Below are 24,114 nucleotides of genomic sequence, written 5' to 3'. Positions count from 1 at the left end.
AGTGATTCAATAAAAGTGATTCATTTTGAAACTTATCTTCATTTACAGCTTAATATTTCAATTAAAATATTCTATGACATTGTTTAAAAATAAAAAAGAAGAAACAATTTTACTTTAATCTTGAAACCATTAGTCGATGTACCCCGTTAAATTATAAAAAAAAGTAACATTATCTACAGTGCTCATGGTAGAATGATTTGATCATTAACTTTCTCTTTTCCCCCAATTTTTCTGAGAGCATTTAGCTTTGTTTTCAGCTCCACTAAGTAAATCTTATTTACAGTGATTACGATGAAACTTTTTTTCCTACTTTTTTTTGTGACTTACAAATTTCTTTAAACTCATATTCCTAAGATTTAGAATTGCTTTTTCTGCATCACTGATACCATCGTTTCTGCAGCAGCAGCAGTATGATGCAATTAGCAGAATACAATCTCCTTAATAATTTTATTCTTTTCATTTTTTACTCTTGCTTTTTGTGAGTAGGTATTTTTTTCCGTCGATTCTGTTCCGTCAAATGGTTTTTATGCTTCTCTAATGCCTGATTGATGCCTTCGTTTCATTAGGCAATCTGTATTTTCATGAATGTGCGATATGTGAAGAAAATAATTCCAGAAATGGTCTGGTTTGCTGTCGGAGGCGTTAGACATCTCACAATTATGCTGGCTGACCCGGCGGAATAGAAAGAAAAAGTAAACATGTTATTCAGTAATGATAATTGATCGCGAATGTGCTTTGGACCGGATAATATCAAAAATTGCTGTAGCGATATGTAATGAAATATATCTTAAAATCTGTAGTTAATTTCGTTTACCTTTATTAATGCGCTTAATCAAAATTTTCTTAAAAAACGCCTGCAACAATTGATTCTATTCCACGCTAAAACATTAGAACTGTTTTTTTAGGATACCCATAAAGTTGAAGTTTCATATACAATTTATTTTGTTTAAATTATCCTCCGAAAATTGGTATTACTTTAAAGAGAACGAGGAAATAAATTCTGGTGAGCGAAACAGAGAAATTATTGTTTATCCTTATAGTTTTATTGACACGTGGGAAAATATTCAATATTTTCCTGCGATTTTTCCTGTTAAATAGAACTCGTAGAAATTTCCATTAAATGATCTATTACTGGTGGATTACTCAGTTTTGGAGTTGGAATTATGTATTTATTATTCTTAATTACTCCATTACTCTACAATTTAAAGTAACGCAGTATAGTCTACAAACCCTTCAATGTAATTTTTATATACGTTTCATATTAAAGAGATTTTCTTTTAAATATAATGCTCTTCCTGCATTTTTTTAAGGCGTTCGTATGTGCCCATGGTTGTTCATGTTTGCCCCCCCCCCCTAGTAGAACATGTGAACAATACATATCTTAAAAGTACCGTAAAATACAGAAATATTGTATTAAAAAACCTCAAAAAAAAATCTATGACACATGGGGACATTTTTGAAATCAATATTTTTTGAAAAATGAGGAAATGAAAAAAAAAAAAAAAAAATTACATGTGCCCTTTTTTCTCCTACTTGCAGAACGGTAATTTTTACCAAATTTTGATCATTTTAAATTTAGCAATACAGTCGACTCCCGCTACAACGCGATCCGACTTACGCGAAATGGCTATAACGCGAGTTTTTCGAGAGCAACGAATTTTAGAGCTAAAGTGAATTTCTCGCTTTCAACACGAAAATATTTGGAAAGGAATCGGGATGCTAAGTTTCGGTTTTGTTATTCACTACTAAACATTGACTTCGTGAATGCACTTTCATCCTTTCAGCATCACTGACTGCAAAAGTTCCCACACACTGCACTATAAGCGTAGCTTTATTAGTGTGTATAAACCACTACTCCTCATTTTTCATTTATTTATTCTAAATATGAAAAGTGATGAAATATTGTAGCACCTAGGCACGCTGTTTCATCTGAAGTTTGAAGATGGAACCAAAAAGCAAAAGTTTGTGACAATAAAAAAGGTAAAGATTCTTTATACGCTTGAACAACTAAAAAGTGGGTCAAAGGTAGCACGACACTTAGGTATGAGTGAATCTTTCATACGTATAATTAAAAGTCAAGAGAAAGGCAATACGTATAAGTCCAGACCTTAGTTTCAATATGCAGCTTGCAGAGTAGTGTTTAAGCAAAATACAAACAGTATAAAATTGGAATCTGTTCTTGTATTGTATATTTTAGAGACTCTGAAAGAGGGGTGTTACCATAATGTAAATGTTATAAAAGTAAATGCGAAGCTACCGTATTTAAAAATATATTAGAATGACGATCAGATTGCACAGCATAAATCATCCACTTCAATTTTTAAGTTATAAATGTAACTTATTGTATCTATGTACTGCATAACTCTTACAGTGCAGTGTTTCAATAATGCAGTTTTTTTTTTTTTTTTAAATACGGTAAAAAAGATCAGCTCCTTATGTAAGAAACGGTAATATATAGTTGAAAATGGTCTAAAACAGTTTAAAAAACTCTAAAATTATAGGGTATGTTAATAAAATAGTCATATTCACAACACTTTTCCACAACGCGAAATTTCGACTTACGCGAGGAGTCTTGCATCGCATCCCTCGCGTAATTCGGGATCCGACTGTACTATTAAAAATCACTAAAATGTAAGAAATATTGGTTTAAATTCAACTATGGTACTAATTTCAAGTTATTGAAACCTGAAGTAGGTTATTGGGACATAAATCCAGAGCATAAATAAAGTTAAATATACGTTTTACTATATTGTAACATGGAAAATGAAAAAAAAAAAAAAAATCTTCGGAATTTTATCAAACAAATAAAATAGGCGGTAAAAACATGTCTCATCATATTTTTTTCTGAAGCTTAGTGGAAGCATTATTTAGTATGTAAGTGGAAAAAAAAAAAAAAAAAAAAGGATTTCTTAACAGCTAAAAATATTTCTTAAATACAGGATTTCGAGTTATAATACCCCTTGTTGTTGGAATATGCGAGGGTATTTAAAAAGTAAAGTTTGTCTCATTATCTTAATTTTAAATAATATGTATTAACAGCAATAATAATTTTTAAAAATTGCATCATCTAAAACCATCTATAAAATTATGCTTATGCGCATTCTCAAGTACATAGTTTATGTTTTGTATTAGATACAAACACATAATGAAAATTGTGTCGACTCTCTCAAGTAACACAGGAAAAATGCAAAAAGCCATTTAAGAAAAAGAGGAAAATAACTACTGAGCTATTACTCAAATTTTCCTAAGTAATTTATATCCCTTTACTTTTTATTAATGCTGAAAATAGCTGGTATAGACTTCATTTTTGCTTTCTAAACAATAATTTCACATTATGTCCACTTATAGTTATTACATATATTTTAAGAAATATTTAACGTTCCTATATTTCTTCTACATTATAAACATGCAAATTATTGCTCCTTATAAACTTAAAAGAAGTATTTTTCTATTGCTTAGGTTCATTAATGCTGGATACAATCTGAAAGTTATTTTTTTTTTTTTTTTTGTGCTTCTCATGTAGTAAAAATATTAAAAATGTTAATTTAACATTGTTTTAGTATTGGATTCATTACTACTGTTTTTACTTCAAACCCGAAGAAAAAAAATATTTTAAGTTATCATTAGACAAATTGTATCATTTAAATCTAGTTGTAGATAATGATTTTTATGAAATTGCTAAAAATGTATTTTCTGAGTATAGCAAATGCTTTTTTTACCTCTTTGAGGCATATAAACTTAATTTGACAGCAGCGGTTCACTACTTTTTTTTTTCTGACGACTGACACAGTGGCTTCAACACAATCCACCAACTCTGGTGTGATTGTCGAGCCACTGAGGAAAGAATGTCATTTTTAAAAAAAAATAAAATACTTTTTTTATCCATCACCTGCAATTGAAAATTTTTCCAACTGTAATAATAAATTAGTAGAAATTCAGAGAGAAAGAGGGCGTCAGATTTCAGGTCTGCCTACGGAAGACACGGAGCTAAATTTGGCACTAACACTTTTAATTTCTTTTACTGAGCAATTTTCTTAAAACGTGAATTGAATTTTTTAATGAAAGCTTGGCATAATTACGTTAAAAGTATTTTTGGAATAAATAAAGCATTCACATATTTCACAGACCAACAGTAACTGTTTCTAATATTCTAACGTCAATATTATTTGCCTCAGTGGCGCAAAGTTATTAATTTTCTGAAAAAGAAAAAAAAAAAAGATAGGGAGGGGGTAGTTCATAAAAGTACTTGTGTTTCTATGAAAGCAGGGCTGGTGGAAGGTAGAGGCATCAATATATAAGCAATTTATTACGAATTCTGAAACAATTTAATTCAATTCGCTCTTTGTTTAATATAGACTTTGTTCCGTTGGATTCTGAACCAATGCCCTTTGAATATAATGCACGTACATATCATTGGGGGCACAATTTGGGCAATAAATAAAAATAAAAATTTTCTTTTCTTTTTTTTTTATTAATTTTATTCAGAATAAACTCAAATTATAATGTTATGTTTTAAGTTTACAATAATCAATCCCAAATCATACTGATCATCGGAGGTAACCACTTTCGAAACTATCCTCTTATTTGCCCTCTAATCTTCTGAGTTACCATTTTCCAAAAATCAAAAATACATGGCTTTTAATAGGGAAGGTAACTGTTTTAAAAACTTACTCTGAGCATCAAAAGATGTGGCAAAAATCGAGTTAACAGAGATGTGGGCAATCGACAAAAATGAGTCGTCGGGAAAATAAGAGTGCAATAGCTTTTATCCACGATCAAAACCTTCACTCGAATTTACATAACCTTTTTCTAAAAAAAAAAAAACCGCAATTGGTATTCTAGATTATATGGTACATTTAAATTTTAAACCTACAGTTAATTTTACCGTGTCTAATGTAAGTGCATGTTCCTCTGTAATTAACGAACTCTTTGCCCTCTGCCGTAATACGCAAATATCATTTTTGCTCACGAGTTTTACAAATTGGTACTCTCGCTCGCTCTTAATTATGGCTATTGCTAAAAAATTCTAGTCCTATAGTTGATGATTTGATGAGTAATTTTACTCAAGTTATCATTACGACAATAAATACCAGTAGATTCTCACATAAATAATAGCCGATGATCGAGTAAAACGCGTGTTTCAACTCGCGCCACGTCATGATAATTTGATAATGCGTTTGGTTCGCATCGACCAAGTTACCGGAGTTACCTAAGTTACCGGATCGATTTCAGCCTTGTTCCAATAAGCCAGGGAAAGGCTTTATTGGAACAAGGCTGAAATCGATCCGGTAACTTAACTGTTTTACTGGTAAGAATGTGTCATTTCAGGGCAATGAAGAAACGAAAAAGCGGTCAACTATGAACTCTATCGACTACAGTTTAGGGTTTATCCACTGGAGTTAGGGTTAAAATTTTAACTATCAAAATATCATCAAACATGCAATTGTTTCGTTCAAGTGTAGACGAAGAGTATCAATTTTCACCCGTCATACCTTGACGGGCGATTTTCTGATTTTCTAGTTATCTAATAACAATTTCTAAGGGTCATTAGATCGCTTCCATAGAATAAATTTAAAGTCTCTCGAAAGAGAGAAAAAAAAAATCTAGTAGAAACTGGCTCAGATCAAGTGGATTACTTTGATTTCGGAAAAGTTTATCAGTTTTTAAAAAAGAAAACGTTTTATAAAAGAAAAATTTCTACTCATTCTTAGGAGAAAATGGGCAAACTCCAATGCCCTTTTTACTATTGTTGTAAGTTGTTTGAAAATCCCTTCTACAACTCTATAAATTGGATTTATCTTAGTTTTTTTTTATTGTAAAAATATAACAAGAATTTTTAAAAACATATAAATGAAACATCAGTTTACTATTTCCTGTGCTACTAGAAATGGACGGAGAGAGAAGGAGCATTGTCGTCTCAAGAGAGGACGGCGCCCAGGGCGAATATTTTCTGACGCTCCTTTTCCACATACAGAATGTTGGGCGTTTTTTGGTAGAGTATCGAATGCATCAATTATATTACATAATTGAACATGCAATGTGAAATCTAAAGAGTTAGATTTTACAAACTATTTTTTTAAAAAGAATAATACTAAAAAAAGTTAGAAATGTAGTAAAAGATTAGTTTATGGTACCTCTTCATATCTTGGCGCCTGGGGCGATTGCTCTGCTCGCTCCCCTCTTTGGACGGACGGGAGGGAGGGAGGGAGAGAGAGAAATTGAGAAAAGTATCTTATTGTTAAAAAAATCTTCCAATATAGATAAACATCAACGAATTTTGAATAAAACGTCAGCGTTGGAGATATAGTTTGAAATAATAAAAACTAGTAAAAAAAAATCATCTCAATTAAACGTGATTATGCTATGTTTTGAGGATAAATTAATGGTAAAACGTAATGGTAGTTTAAAAAAAAAACAACAACATGGAGCTTCTGTTTTAATTCTACTCATTTGAAAACAAGCATTTTCCAAAAAAATACATGTAAAATCTATAAAGAACATTCAAAATGAGACAGAACAAATTCTCTCAGGACGAAAATTAAGCAATGCTGTTTCTTCAGAAATTGAAGAAGCAAAGTGTTTCATAATTATATTGGACTGCGTTCTAATTAATACACTATTATATCCAGGGGTTCCAGACGAGTGAAAATATTCCCTCTAAGGTGAAAGCATAGTGCCTGAAGGTGCAATGCAGGCCAGAAAATAGAGCAGAGGAGCCGAAAAAGCATGCAATCGCAGAAAGACTAATCGCGCATGCGCTTTTTGCCTTAGACATACATTCAACCACCTCAATATGGCGGACAAATGATGATTGCGTTTGTGTGTCTTTCACATTAAATGAAGTACACTATTGGATTAAAACACAACTTTTCTAGGATTAATTATCCAAAGTTACAAGTAAGTACGGCTTTTGATCACTTTGTAGCTTTTAGGGCTTTCAAACATAGTTAAGTGTTTAAAAGTGCATTTATTGCTTTTCAGTTACCCTTACTGTCTTTTAGTTTCAGTTCACCGTTACTGTCGTGAAATTTCCATCATTCAAATTGCTACTAAAAATATATGTCATTATTTTCTTGAGTACTCGATAAGCAGCTTTTATTAATCACCAAAAAAAAAAAAAAAAACACCTTCTATAAGATTATCAATAATCAACAAGTGAGAACCTTAATAAAAATTATTCTTGCTTCGTAGATTACAACAGAAAGCTAGCGAAAAAAAAAAATCTCTCTCAGTCTAGCTTTTTTTTTTGCTTTTTCATTCAAGTGTTAGAATAATTTCCTGTTAGCGGTTAATGTCTCGATAGCGTTAGAAATTTGTTTTGGTTTTTTATTTAACTGTTGAAAAACTTTATGTGCATTTTATTTTGTTACTCTTGATTAATATTAATGAAACGATTTTGTTTTCCCGTAATCGTAATATTCCTGAATATTTTTGGCTCTTCATGTAAATAATTCATAAGTACAGCTATGCTTCATTTTCGGAATGCGTCATGTTTTAGAAAATGTATAATTTCTCACATTATTTAAATAATTACTCGTTTTTAAATTATAACGTATATGTGACAGATCTTTGATACCAAGTAAAGGGGTAGATATTTATTGTTTTATTAATTTTCAACATTACTTTTTGTTAAAAAAAGAACTCATCAGAACCCTGAATTTTTTCACATGTTTTTTAACGGTCCCAGAGTTATTATTAATATTATTTATTTTATGAATTTTTAAGAAAACGATAAAGATTTCACTGGTCCGCAAAGTTTTTCATTTGCTTTTACCGCGCCCGTGGGTCAAAAGAGGTTGAGAAACACTGAGTTAGAGCACGATCAGATGAATTAAAGCAATGAGCACTTCTTTACTATGTTGAAAACTCTGAAATATGATCAAATGCTGTAATTACATGTTTTAATCATTTCCAATACCGAGTTCAATGTGAAAAATGTCCAAAACGTAGAATATCATAAATCAAAACAAAACTTAAAAATGAATAAATAAATAAATAAATAAAATAAAAAAATACACAACTGTATTCAAAAATGCACACAATACGGGGGAGGGGGGAGGAGGATCTATAGTAAGGGTGCCATTTCTCTCTCCGAAGGTTCTTTTTTTTCACTCCGGCTGTCTATTTTTTAAAAGGTGCCTGTTTTTCACCCTATTTAGAGGTGCGATTTCGGCTCCGTATTGGGTGCCGCTGGTGAACAAGCGTTTCTCCCCTGAAAGGTGCCGAGTGCATCCTGTAATTTTAACAGTGTACCGCTGCCGCAGATTTAATCTCAGTGATGAATTGTCAACAGTATAAATAACAAAAACAGTGATACTGAACAAATTTTAAATATGATACAGAAAATATCAATACGGAATAAAAATTTTATATTCTTCACGGAATTTTTGGTAGTTTTCCAGCTTTTTTGCCGAAGATTCAATGACCGGATCAGCGTCGCGTTCTAAAAACCGATCCATCTTTACACCATGCAACTTTCGAAGAGCAATGCTTGTTGCGCAGAGACCTTCAGCACACGTGTAGAAGTTTGATTTTCTGAACTTACCGATTCAGTTTTCATGCTGTTTTTTTAACAGAAAATCGTAGTTTTTAGACCCGCCTGAGCAGCGTTGTAGTTTAAAGCTGTAATTCCTAGAAACTAAGATTTTTTCGTAGCAGTTGGCAGCTCTGGCTCCTGGCAAGGTTAGGAAATAGGTTTTTTGCTCTTTATTTTAGATGAAAAAATTGGCAAGATTGTAAGCAGCTAATTGCATGAACTGTCACGTGCGAGACCAAGTGACTACTTTTTCGTGGAAAGGTCCAATATACATATTTTTTCCAATGGTTTAAACTATTGTTTCTCAGCAAATGAGATATGTTTCATTTACATTAAAACCTTTGCTCTCAAAATCTACACTTTATTTTTACAATATCCTTATACAGCAAACATATTAAATAAGTCACAAGTAGTTACAATAGGTTGACTTTGGATGTCCCACCCTTGACGCATGCAAATCATTTAAATTTTAAATAACGAAATTGTTTAATAAAAATATAACTGTGTCAGGACTATCTTTTGTATCAAATGTAAAGATGAAACAATTTGCTTGACAAAATGTTATCGACATTTAAGCGTCTTTTTGTCCTGCTTGTGACAGCGGAATGGCTCAATTACTGTTTGGAAGCTATTTTGGAGTCGTTGAAATCAATCTTCTTGCATTGTAATATGCTGTGCAGTATTGTTAATGACAAAATTTTTGAGATGCTGTCAAGTAAAAATAAGGACATTTATTAAATTTTCTGGTTAAAAGCTGCACTAATTGCATTAAAATAAATTATTTTGCATTTCATATCTGAAACTGCTTTATGTTTTACTAAATGGCAGGGCCTACCAGGCAAATAATTCATTTCAGAATGATTTCAGCAACATTATTTCTTAATTGTGGGTTACAATATTTAAGACATTTCTTCCATTTTATGCCTACTAGTAAAATAAAACTAATTAAAAAATGGCAGTCGCGTTACTGGTCGCCATAAACTATGCTTCTATTGAATAATATTAGTTTGAAATGTTGAAGTTCCTAATGTTGAATTGATAAATTTTACTGTTTGAAATGAAACTTGATCCGATTTGTTGTTCTAATTTACATTCACCATTATAAGCCTATGCTAACCAATAAGTTTCTTCAGCTTATAGTAGCTACTGTTATAATAGCTATTAAGCTTATAATAGCTTCTGTCGTCTAAACTCACGACTGCTATTTTTTTAATGTTAAAAAAATACATCACTCTCTCGGGTGGGCTTAAACTACCAAACTTTCAGTTATCAGTCGAACGAGCTAGCCGATTGCGCCACCGAGGCTTCGCTACAGAGGAATTGCTAAACGATTTTATAAAACAAAGCTCTACGCATGCGAGCCGAAGGTAGCTGGTGGAACATTTTTATGGCGTTTATTTTGTGTTCAATTCGGCCGCACATGGTCCATAAGAAGCATAGCTTCAAAAACATGGAAGGTTTAGCAGTAAGTTTCCACCCCTACACCAGGGCTAAGGCAGAACTACATGCAATATACTAGACAGCCTGGTTATCACATCCAGAGACTGCAGTTTCGTTCTTATTACAACTTTTCAGACTGGAATAGTGAATAAATAAGCTTATCAGCGAGTGTCCGCAGCATGATGGTGCGGATAAATTGACTTTTTCTATCAGTTTGTTGGCGCTCTCTGCTTCAATGAGGTAACATCATCCTCCAGCTCAGTTATTCACTATTCCATAATAAAGAGTTCTAATAAGAACGAAATTGCAGTCACAGGATACGATAACCGGACTGTCTGATATATTGTATCTGAGGTTTAGTTTAATACAAATTGTAGATCAAAGTCGTTCTAAATGACTTTTTTACCCCACTAAATATTTATTAACGATTATGATTTATATTCTCTAACGCTCTTCAGCCGTCCTAATTTTTACAAGGACGAAAACTCGTTATTTTTCAGGAAATCGCTAATAGGAAGCAATCTTTACTTAAGCCGAAAATTCCTTATGCTAGAAGGTCTAGACCTTCTTTTGGAACAGCCGCCGATCCATCTGGATTTATATCTCTTATTTATCAGTTTTTACGGCTGCATTTATAAATTGCCAGTACCTTCATGTTGAGTCTCCCTTCCTTAATCTTAAAAACCAACCGGCTTATGCAGTAAGAGTAGTATAATATAACTTGCAGCTTGTTATCTGTTTTTCATTCGCATAATTTTACGACATCTTCTGAATTCGTTTCGCGGTTTGGTAACGCCGCGCTATAAATTGCGATAACGCGTTATTTACTTTTCCTTGTATGATTTTTATTATGTACTCTTGTGGATATGCGTAAGCTCTATTGTAACTGCACGTCAAAAGCACGGTAGTAAGGATCTTAAATTATCGTTTCGCCGTGTGTTTTTTCGCGGGGAAGGTCTGTTTGAAGCAGCGGATGATCACACCCCTGACAAATCTTTGAGATAAAGATTTGAGTCAATGAATATTAATAAGAACGTTTATAAACAACGGGCTTTCAGATAAAACAAACATTTAGTATTTTCGACTCTAATACCATCATTTTCTATTCTATGAGAGAAAGCGTGTGACTCTGTGATTAGGATTTCCAATAATTTAGGCCCTCTTAAATTTAGCGATTTCTCGAGAAGGCTATGTGAGCGCCATTTTTGTACACACTTTTCATCACGCGTGTGTTGCAAGGAAGAAAAAAGATCCTATTTTGCTCATTGCTCGTTTAAAGTCGTTGAAATATTGCATTTTTTAGTATATTTTATTTGTATTACAGCCATTCATGGCAACTTTGAGCAATTCCAGTTATTGTGTGCCACTTCAAATTTTTTAATGTGTCTGACTTGAAAAAAAGAAAAAAAAAAGAAAGAAAGAAAAAAAAAAAACACTAGATGGTTTAGTGCTGCAAACTCATCTGATAAGGTTATGAAGAGGGGCGCCCCGATGGTAGGTCACTGTGACTTCCCAAGTATTTAATTATTCGGCAAATTTTGTCCGACGATTCTTCAAACAAATCACTATTCGGTAAATATTGGAGTCATATTCCGCAAAATTAACATCGTTCGGCGAACTTTAAATTTCCATTCAGCAAAAGTATCCTCATTCGACAAAACTCGGAGTTCCATTTGGCAAATTGAAGATTTCTGCTCTCCAAAAAATTTAAGTTAGGAGACCTGATTATGAGAAGTTTTCTTCTCTACATTTTGCAAAAAAAAAAAAAAAAAAAAAAAAGAAAACAAAAATGTTGTAAATATTGGACACGGCTCTTTGGATCATTCAATAACTCTAAAGTTACTGTTTGAAAGCTATTTTTGAAGTTATTGCATATGCTTTTCCTACGTTGCAATATGCAATGCAATATTACAAATATATCATTTTAACACTAAGAACTGAATTTTAAGTTAATATCAAACATTTAGAAATGTTATTTTACTGCATAAAAGTTGCAGTACTTTTATTAAAATAACTTATTTTGCATCCCATTTCTAACAGATCTCAAGGTAACCCTAAATGGGTATCTTTGAATCAGGCTAGTGGCTCATTTTAAATGGCTTTAATAATTATTATTTGTATAGCTACACAGTGGTTTCGTACAGTGGCGCACACAGGGGGTCCGGTCCCCTTCTATAGGTATTGCTTTCTTTCCCGATTGATTATGATTCCATGTATTTTGTACGTAGAATAATTTTAAACAAAGGTAAAAATAATTTCAGTTCTAATAAGTGAAAAAAATAAGATACGAGTATTCATGTTAAAAGATTTTTAAAGATATTGCGCACTTTTAATATAGCGAATTGCCTATACGAAGCAGAATGGTGATTATAAATAATTACACTGTAACAACCATGTTTTTAGTTTTGTAATTACAGACAATGACAGTATAAGGGTGAATTATTTTGCTCTACGGTTATTTATTTAAGTATATTTCATTAAATAAAATACTGAGTATTTATTTAATAGTTTATTTTTTACTATTTTTCGTTCTCGTGAATCGATAAAATAAGTCAATATATTTCACGGCGTATTGGGGTATGAAATGAGAATGATTCTTTTGATCTTGGACCCTCCCCTTGCAAAATTCCTGTGTGCGCCACTGGTTTGGGAGCGTTTCTTCCGCTTTATGCCAACAAATATAATAAAACTATCAAATTAGGAGAGAAGCAATGCAGTTTAAAATTGAGAAATTATGGCTCACATCTACTCGGAGTAACTACTCGTGCAGCTTCAAAAAATAGCGCCTTTCAGTAATATTATGAATATCTTATTCTTAATTTGTATTTGATACGTAGAAGACGCATGAGATAAAATGTCGACAGCACGCTCAATCCATCGAAGTTGGATAGTGCAAATTTTTCTGCTGCAAAAATAGCGCAACAGCTGTATTAGCCTATCACCAAATCCATAAAGCCTCCGACATGAAAATGCAGTTCTAAGCTTTACGTGGATATACTTTCTTATCTTTTATCCACATATCTAGAGACTTCTTGAATCATCTTTCGTAAAATTTAATCTATTTTCTTCAGTCGAATTTGAAGAGCGACGGACATTTTCGCGGAGTAAGCGATTTTCTATCAATTGTAATAGCAATATATTCTCGCTCAGAGTACTTTAAAATTCTAAACAGTGATAGGAAGAAAAGTAATTGGGTTGTTGGGGGGAAAAAAATCTTAGTATACAAAGGAAAAAAATGATATTTATATTCATCTACTGAACGACCCGAGTTCGATAAAAATTGAAAATTTTAGGTTTCTAGGAAACATTTATGCGTCAGTCAAATTAAAAGCTTAAAATCAGAAGAAAAAAAAACCTCTTTACCTTCAACTACGGCCGTCCGAAGAGGGGGGGGGGGGAGAACAGGGCGATCGAATCGGACGTCGAGATATGAGAGAGTGCCGTAACCTGAGCTTTAGCTGTCTTACAATTTATTTTTTTCCGTTTTTATTAAGTATTATTCTTGAATAGTTTTAAAGTGCTAACACATTAGATTTAGTTCCTGTCTTTAATGACCAACGATAAACTGCTCAAGTATGTATTAATTGAAATCTGTTTAACTTTTCCATTATACGCCCACAATAGTTTTCAACGTGAATTCGACGGCTTTAAAACAAGGATAATGTTCATATTACTGTGTTGAATTATCTTGAAACTAGCTTCATTTCTGTATGTGTGCACTGTTAAAACTACAGGTTGCGTTTGGCACCTATAGCAGATGTTTTTTTGTTTTTTTTTTTGGGGGGGGGGATTAATAAAAGCTGCTTATCGAGTACTCAAGAAAATAATGACAGATATTTTTAGTAGCGTTTTGAATGATGGAAATTTCACGATAGTAACGGTAACTGAAAAGCAATAAATGCACTTTTAATCACTTAACTATATTTGAAAGCCCTAAAAGCTACAAAGTGATCAAAAGCTGTACTTACTTGTAATTTTGGATAATTAATTCTAGAAAAGTTGTGTCTTAATCCAATAGTGTACTTCATTCAATGTGAAAGACATACAAACGCAATCATCATTTGTCCGCCATATTGAGGTGGTTGAATGTATGTCTAAGGCAAAAGCGCATGCGCAATGAGTCTTTTTGCGATTTCATGCTGTTTCGGCTCCTCTGCTCTATTTTCTGGCCTGCATTGCACCTTCAGGCACTATGCTTTCACCTTAGAGGGAATATTTTCACTCGTCTGGAACCCCTGGTTATAACAGTGTACTGTGCCGATCAAAAAGTACTCGTATATAAATGAAAGGACTTTTCGTCCCCCACGCCCCCAGGAGAAATTTCCCATTTCGGTTCTGGTTCTCATTGACAGTACTGAATTTAAAGCTGGGATGGGGGAAAGGGCATTGTATTTTTTCTTCTTTTTCTGGAATTTCAAGATTTTCTAGAAAAGGGATTTAAAATATAAATTTATTTAATACAGGATCTGTTAAATTTTAACAGACGCATCAGTTGTTGCACAAAACAGCCCACAAAGACTCCAGATATTTTCGATTCCTTGTTTAATTGTATGAACTTGGTGGAAAATATTGAATAGGGACACTTAATTGCGAAAAATAAGTTTTAAAGATTTTTAAAAACAATCATTAAGCGATTTTTTATTTTAATTTTTTTTTCGTCTTAGAAATTGGACGTATCGCTGAGATATGTCAGTAGAAATGCATATAAAAAGACCCTAAAAACTTTTAAAAAATTAACTATTATTTTAATTTAAAGATCACCATGTTTATAAATCACGCTTCCTTGAACATGTGTGTTAGGAATGTTGATCATAAATTGATTATGCATAGTTTTTATCATTGCTCCACGCATTACACAAATATTTAACAAAATGACTCGTATTTTGAGCCAAAGGATAAACTTCAAAATTTGGACCTTATGTCCAGCCTGCTCTGAAAACTGAACCTTATGTCCCAACTGTCCAAAAACTAAGACCTTATGGTCCGTGAATATTTTCTTCGTCAGACCTTATGTCCGCTGGACCTAATATTCGCCGGTCTTTCTGCACCTCGTATGTTCTGTTCGTCGTACCTTTTGGACGCGAAATTTCTGTTCGCAGATTTTTTTGTTTGGAGCTTTAGTTTGCATCCCTCAATTTTTATGGCACCATAAAAAAAGTATGGTTTATTAACGAAGCTAAGATTTACCTCCAGGTGGGGAATCGAAACAGCACTTCCGTATCATCAGGATTTGCTTAAAACTAAAAGCATGGACGGGGTGGCCCCAAAACGCCTCCTCGCAGTGTCACTGCTCACTGCTGTGGTTGTGTCCTAAATCGGGGGAGGGGTGAAATTATGGAGGACTTCTCTGGGACAGCTGCCCGTCAATTGCATTCGATTAAAAGAAAACCCGGAAGTCCTAGTTATGTACATAAGAAAAGCTTAAACGAAATTTTGAATGCCCATGATGTGATGTCTAAAATATTTTCAGCTAACAGGGAACATTACATTCCGCGAATGATAAAAAGTGTATATATATATATATATATATATATATATATATATATATAATTTTTTTTAATGCTAATAATATTCAAATTTATTGAACTGTCATTGGTTAAAATCTTCTTCAAAACACAGAAACCCAATGTCGAGTGATAGTGTGACCCTAAATGGCAGCTGATGTGTTGCCTCCCGAGCGGTGAAAGGTGATAAAATGCCCGCGGCTCAACAGGTGCGTTTCTGTTTTTTACGGCAGCTGCAACTATACGGACGGACTGTTGTGTGCTTAACGGGCAGCTGCACGGATAGGCAGCGACCTCTGGGGTCTCATCTTCAGACCACTTGATAAATTATCAAGACCCGACATAGTTTCGCAGGCGCCTGTCGTGGGAGGCAATTCTGTTGTTGTTATAATGTCAATTCTTTTTAACTTCACTATCAAATTGAATCGACTGTGCCTCAGTGTAAGATAAACCTCGGACTTGTTTTTCAGTTTATGCAAAGACAGTTTTTGCATCTTCTTAAAACGCAATTATTTCGGAGGACATATTTTTCTTTAAAAGCAGTGTTCGGTGTATCCCCTGAGTCGCCGGCACACGGCCAACGCATTTTTGGCCTTCGCTCTCAGTGGACGAGACATATAATTGCACAGTATTATTAACATAATTAAAACTGCGTTAATGATACATTTAAATCGCCCTCTACAATGAAAAAAGGAATTTTTGAATTATTTACTTTCAAAAATAAGTGATAAATTAAAAAGACAGCTAAAATCGTTTACATTTTATTCGCAAAGTGTTTGAACTAAATATGGACGAATGCTATTGTCGACAGTTTAGGGGGGGGAGGGGGTTTGACCCGAATGACCTTCCCCTTCTATCTGCCCCCTCCCCCTAGATTTTGAATGCATTTTGAAAGTCGCTAATACAGCTGAAAACTTGCGAATTTCTTTTAAAAAAATGAATTTTCCTACCTTCCCTGGAGATAAACTTTAATTTATTTATCTTGTCATACAATCCAAAATTAAATAAATTTGGATTTAAAAAATACACTTAAAATTAACTAAATTGCAATATGTTACCTTTTAGGTCAATACCGTGCATTTTTCTAGATTGAATATTTGCTTCTATATTCAACAAGTTGTGTTCGTCGTTTTTGTATGAACTTTGTTGTACTTTTTCTTCTGTGATGTACGTCTAATTGCGAAACTTTTATTCTCCCCATCTTTGGTTAGAAACTATGAAGGTGTATTTAAATTAAAGAAAAAGCCCTTCAATGTGGCTTTTGATATAAAATCATGCAAACATCCATCTTAAGTCCTAAATTTTGATATACTCGGGTTCGCTTCAAAGGTTTATCTTCCACATTTACGTATACATTAAAAAAATCATCTTTCGATGTAAACAGCAGACGGTCATTAGTAACTCGAACGATGAGCGATGGTAGTTAAATTTTAAAAAAAATGTTTGTGTTTGCATGATTTACATATTCGCCTCAGTATGAAGTATGAGGGTTACTTCTGTAATTTTTTTTCTCCGAAAAATAAAATTAGAAATAGAACTCAGTGTCCTGTTGATCATAGTTGCGAGAATCACACTTTTTTTTCAAGCGTTATCTCTTTTATTACGAATTTTTGAAGTTAACACGAACTTTAACATATGAAGAGGGGGAGCACTGTCCCACGCGGCAACTTCTGGAAGGCTTAAAATTAACCCCATTTCTGTTTTTTCTTCAAAACTCGAAAAGAAAAACTTGGGGGGGGGGGAGGTGTAAGGGTGGGCAGTTTCTGATTTGCTCCTTCTCGGAAAAAATGTAGGTAAAGCACTGCTTATGAAACAGTCCATATGTTGGATAAAGAAACAACTAACAAAGCAAAGTTGTATTTTATGTCCATTTAATAATTTTCCTGGACTTCGGATAAGAAACAATACATTACTGTTGCTCTTCTACGGAAGTAGGTAGGCTGTGACTAGTTTATAGTCCTAAACATTTATACGACCTTAACCTGATAGTTGATATGAGGGTTACTGGCAGATTTATTCCCAGGCTTCAGCAAGGAAATGACTGTTATAAAGTGTTGGATATATCTGCATTAGCAGCATGGGGTACACCAGTCAATAAATCCATCAGATCACCTACCACGAAGGGAAAAAGACGAACCACTGTCATGTCGGGAACACATTTAGGGGGAACTATGAATGGAGATCATTATGTTTCCTTTTTCTGCGCTGTGAGATTGTTGGTGAAGGATTTCTTATTGAATTGTTTGCGTAAATAGTTTATGAGAAAAATCGTAGTCTTAAAACAAAACAACAAAACGATTGACAAAGACCCAAAGCATTCATTTTTTCGATTTGGTTATTCAGTACAGTTATTCAGGGAACTTTGAGCCATGTCGTTTTACTCTGTGTCACTTCACATTTTTTAGTACATCAGATGCATTCACTATGCGCATGATCCTGACTTGGCGCAAAGTTACCCAAAATGACAGGATGACTGTGAAAAGAGGCTAATAATTTTAAATAGATTTAATGATTAATGTGTTTCGTAATTTTGTGCAACCATACAATATTTCAGAAGCTTTTCTTCTGTTTCATGCCAACAAAGGCAGTACAATTATTAAAATATAGGTGGGGCAGTTTGAAATCGAGAAATTATGTCCCAAAGTTACCTTGAATGACTCTACAGCTGAACCAGTAGCGTACATAGACTTCAGTGCGCTTTCCTTAAGAATTCTTTTTTGCTAATTTTGACATAGTGTTATTTTTCAGAGTGTGCGCCGTCCTCAGAGTGAAAATGACTTGGTATTGATTTCATACTTTTGCGCCCCCCCTGCCGCGGGGGGCTATGTACGCCCCTGAGCTGAACTGTCGTATTTAGTTTGACTTGATAATTGCTAATTTATTTAACTTTTGACGCATGAAATTATTTTTTTAAAAATAATTTATACATTAGAGATTACACGAAAAATTGAAGCAGAAAGTAAAATAGATCATCGGCTTTCATTTTAGTCATTATGAAATGGAAAATTCTCTATGAGGAAGGAATTCCTTTACCGTCACACAAATAAGGACAGGTCAATTTCTTTCGTTTCTATCGCGCTGTCGCGCATTTTGTTCACAAGTCATACTGAGAGGTCATCATATTGACCATTAACAGTTGTTTTGCCTCTTGCTAGTAATTATTCATCTTGTTCTGGAGCTTTCGCTGGCAACTGTGGATAAATATTCAGTTAAAGAAAAATAAGTTTGTTAGTTTTATGAACAGAATATTATTTTCTTTCGAAAGAATTTCAAATTCAACTCAAATTTCAACGCTGCCTGTACCAAAGTAGTCGATTTCTATTTTTCAAATCAAAACTATCTAGAAATAGTTTTCAAGAAAGTTCGGATCAAAAATTCAGTTCTAAAAATTCGATAGCATTTCTTTGTTGATTTTTCTCACATGGAATGAAAGCAGCGACAAGTATATTAAACTACACCCCCTCCCCCACACAGAGAATATCTTACAACAGAAATGACTAAGAGAAAAGTGGAAAAGTGGGCAGAAAGTAATATGATGTCTACTTCAATAAAAAGAAATAAACACTTTAAAGTATTTGCGATTCTCATAAATAAGAAAGGAATTGAAAAACCGCAGTATGTTTACTCAAATGTCTATACATATGATACCTTAAAGATCTAAGCTCCTGAGATCAACATCTTTTGTACCTTATCGATCCGATAATCTTATATATTTGATAATATATTTTAAGATTTAACTCCCGCATTTAGTTCTGTAGCAAGTCCGGGTAAATAGACGCTCACTAGCATTTTACCTATTGGAATATTCCTATCTGAATTCTTTTGTGTAAGATATGAGGAAATATGATATTATTGTAATGTATCGCTATCTTATTTGTCTAGTGAATTCTTTAGTTCAAGATGAGATGTTTTCAATTTCCTCTGCTACTTAAAGCGACATTTTGCAGAGGAATATTTCCAACGAGAAGTAGTTGCGTCTTATTATTCGTTTACATGGAAGTATATGAAAAATATTTATATATTGCGTTTTTTGTAGCTGAAATGATTGTTTTAGCAGCGAATGTATATTTTTTTATCCATTCTGTGCGATTTAGTAACAGCAATGATCAATTTAAAGTTGAATTGATGATTTATCGAAGCTTCACTACTTTTTATGTATACTTAAGTATGGATATAACATTCTTAATAATCCTGTTATTTTTAAGCGTGATTTGTCTTCTCTTATTTGAAATCAACAGCAAATTTACCTAAACAACTTGTTTTTCAGAAAAATATATGCGACAACATTATTTCGTGATTTGCAGGCGCTGAGCGCTGGTGATGCTTCCCGTTATTTTCAATCATAAAAAACACAAACTATAAAAAACAAGCATTTTTTAATACATACATGATTACCAAAAACTTTGTGATCCGTTAGGATGACGGAAATAGTCATTATGTTGCACTCAAACTGACAGGAGCAGGGGCCCTCGAGGGTGATATTACAGTCAAATAAAAACACCTTATCAAGCATCATCTTGTTTGAAACATGAAAACTAGTTACTGAAATGTGTCGTTTATCTACTCATTAGTCAATAAGGCAGGACCAGAGCCAACGAGAGGCCATGCCAACCTAGTTTGAAGCCCGGGGCCCATCTCGGAATAGGAGAAGTATGAGTTGATAAGTTTTATGGAGAAGGGGGGATGGGACTGAGCACTGAAGTGAAAAGAAGCCCTCCTTGGCTCTTGGTTGCTCTGAACAAAATGATATAAAATTATGAATTTTGTGAGTTTTTTTTTTTTTTTTTTAATGTTAAGACAGTACGTTTTTTTATGTTACAACAGTACTATTCTTTTAAATGTTAAAATGTTCCTCCTCTCGCTCCTCTTCTGCAAAATAAAATATAATTTAGGGATCTAAGACAGCGGTTCCCAACCCATGGGCCGCGGCCTACAAGTGGGCCGCGAACAATATGTTACTGGGCCGTGGACACTGGTCAAGAATATGAACCAGGACTGTTGGGGCCTTAATTTCCGTTTTTTGCAAAAATTCGCTTATTAGATGTACCGTCACTCAAAAACTCCACCTGGCTTATCGACAATAAGGAACTGAAGAATTTTCATGTTTCTTAGGAACTTCTCCTATCATTGAAGATGAAATCTAATGAATCAGAAACTCCTTTAAAGAAAATAGCCAAACGAACTAGCATTAGCTTCAAGTTTAAAGTGCTCCTCCTTTGCTGAACTGGCATTACAAATCAGTGTAATTGAGAGACTAGAGCTGCTTTTCGACAACCTACTATTTGAATGAGACTTTTTATTGCAGTTTTCAAAAAATAATGTAGAAATGCATTGAATGTAGCGAGCTATTTAAGACTATCTAGTTTCAATGCAGATATCAAGTCCTTCGTAACAGCATCAAAAATCCCATGGAGCTTTAACTTTGATGACTTGTTTTTGATTTTCCTTAGAGCTGTACCAGCTAAATGAATGCAATAAAAAGTTACTTTCTTCCTTAAAAATTATTTTAAAAATTGTTCTTGTATAGTAGTTATTTATATCAGTGGTGTAACATAAGGAGAGGAGGAAAATGACATCTCCAGAACTCGTTTTTAACACACTTTCAGTCCAAATACGGTATATTATTTACACTTAAGGACAGTTATGAGCAAATGCCCCCTCCCCGAAAAAGTAAATTTAGACTGTGCAAGTAATATATAGTAGTTATTGGGCCTCAATGGTATTTTCTTCAAACTTGGGGGGCCGCAGAACTAAAAAGGTTGGGAACCGCTGATCTAAGAGAATCTAGTTATTGAAAGCAGCAAAATCAGATGAAATTTGGTTGGCAAACGAAGCGATCTGAATCCTAAACCAGTATATCTAAATGATCTAAGCTATTGATGATGCTATGGGATGGAAATCTTCCACACACGCTTCCAAAGTATTGTAACACCTGTGTAACTCTAACCTCACCTATATTGTTTCGTTTCTAGCTATTTTGTACAGATCGTGACGTCATGGGATAATGTGTAACAGATAGTAGAAAGTCAGGCAGTTCGGCATGACACAATAATATCGCTCCCTGGCAGGGAAAGTGTCTCAACTCAAAACAAGAAGTCAAAAAGTTCGAAAATATTTCTTCTAAATTATGAAAATTTAATGATGTATCACTATTGATTATATCGTTTTTACACCACCACGCACCTGTTGCGTAAGCTTTGTCCGAGTTTGTGGCCAGAAAAATAATTAAATTTAGATTTTGAATCACTAGCTGTACGTTCCCCCCCTCCCATTTTGAGTTGTGTTACTTTTCTTGCCGGGGTGAAACATTTTACTTAAGTTGGAAAAAATTTCAACCCAAATCTCTCTCTCCGCCCCCCTCAAAAAATTCGAAAGGATCGTGTTTTAGAGAGAGCGAGATGTATGAAATAAAGAACAAGCAGAGAGTAATTTACTGTCTCTTGCGCATAATGGTTTAGAGGTATCCGCTCTTTCTGTCGGAGGCACTTTTTCCGAGAGATTAAATTGTTTGTAGCAAATCAATATTAGATTGTTAGCTAGTTGTTAGCTGTAGATTGTTAGCTGTTTTATGACTCCTTTTAAATTGTGAGTAGAATCTCTTGAGCGTTCGTAAATTTTCGTGTGCGCAGATAGTATACGTAGTAGAGTGGAGTCTTGACTTACGCAAGGAATCTGTTGCAAGACTACTTGCGTGTGTCAAAATGTAGCGTTTTGAAAGTTTTTATGAATACAACTTTTCGATAAACATACACTATTATTTTAGACTGTTGTCAAAATCCCTCAAACACTTTTCCATAACTATATATTACCGTTCAGGGCCCCGACATCAATCCAGAGGCAATAGGGCCACCTTTGGATGCACGGCATGTGTCTACACAGCTATCAAATTCGTCCGTAACTTATGCAAGTCTGTCGACTGCTTCCACTGCTGCTGTTATATATGTCTTCAGTACGGCTAATATACTTGGAAACTCGAGATTTTCCCCTTTCCAACGATACCTTATTCAATGGAACGGATTAAAACCTCAATAGTTGCGATTTTTCGAAATCGGGTCATTCTTTTCGAAACACCCTGTTCAAAGCATTTTTTTAAACATTAATTATTCAGTTTTTGGAAGAAAGTCTTAAAAAAAACTGTTTAAAAATAAATCGATTTCCATTAGCTGTGAAAAATCGAGTGTTAAAGATGGTAGTCTCGAACTACCTCTGCTTTCTTTCGACAATTACTAAATAGTACATCAAAAACGATTTACATTAACGCACCACCCTCACAGACAGGCAACGATGGATGATATGCTGAAGTGTTAATATACCAGTCGGTTAAGTTGAACTTCATAAGTATCATTAGTTTGCGAACTCTATCATTAGTTTCGTAATCGATATTCTTAATGGTTTTTTAGTTGGACCTGCATTTTTCTAATTGTTTTTCGCGAATCATTAGTCAATTTTGACACTTGTGCTTGATACAAAGTTTCAATCAAGTGTAATGCTGCAATATTAATGAACGCTGTTAGCATTTTGGTGATTATTTTAAAACGTTATAATAAAAAAGATTACATTATTTGAACTATTCCTTGGAAAAGTTACAGAATATTTTAACTTGCATTATATTCCTTTATAAAATACATAGACAGGACAATGATTTGAGCTGAAATGGAGTATGTGCGCATTAAAATTCGAGTCCTACTTTATAAGGTATAGAAATATGACATGATGTATTGTCCGTTTTTCAGGAGAAGGCACTTGACTCCTCCCTCGTCACGTGGTATCCGATGATTCTGTTTCGCTGTTTTCTGCAGAAGGTATATTTGGATCATAGAATTTTGTTGTAAAAGCAGAAGTTTTTAAAATGTAAGAATAACTAAAATGAGATCAGACAAGTCAAGCAAGTGATGTAAAGGACACTAAGACTTTTTTGCATATTAAAGGGCACGCCCAAGTTAAGGATGTCTGATTTTGTCTCCTTTAGAAGCGCGTGGATTGCTTACCGATCACCCCCGCGTAAAATGGAACTCTGCATTCGAGGAGGCGTGGCGAAGTGCCTTCTCGTTAAAATAACAGTGTCATAACGCTCACGCGTTTCAACTACGTCAAATCTCAAAAAACTTGATTTTTCAGGAGAACGATTTAAAAAATGAAAAGTAAGCTATCATGTAGTAAAACTATATTTCAAGTCACTGATTGAACTTTTTCTTACGCATAAGGTCTTTTTTCTAGAAAATCTGGGATTTCTTCTCTGTTTTGTGGAGAAGTTAGAAAAGTGTAAGTTTTAAAAGTTTGCGTTGTATTTCTGACGTTCTTGCACTAGATTTTAAAGATACTATTTGAAATATCTCAAAATATGTCATTATTGTTACTCATTGTTATCCTTACAATAATAGCAAGACTCACATAAATGCATATAATTCGTTCTTGATTAAAAAATCAGAGTGAAAAATGCTCTTTTTTGTGTGCAAAACTATTTTTGGAATAAAAAATATACCATCTTTCACGAAACGACACAGACGTTTCATGCCTAAATGGATCAAGCAAAGCACCACCCAAGATGTGACATTTTTGAAAAGAACATTCCAAAGATACTTGAAAATGCAAATACCACACTTTCGCTAGCGAAATATTAAGTTATAGAAATGC

Source organism: Uloborus diversus, chromosome 3, assembly GCF_026930045.1.
Source record: "Uloborus diversus isolate 005 chromosome 3, Udiv.v.3.1, whole genome shotgun sequence".
NCBI classification, from domain to species: domain Eukaryota; kingdom Metazoa; phylum Arthropoda; class Arachnida; order Araneae; family Uloboridae; genus Uloborus; species Uloborus diversus.
Note: the sequence above shows the minus strand (reverse complement) of the source record.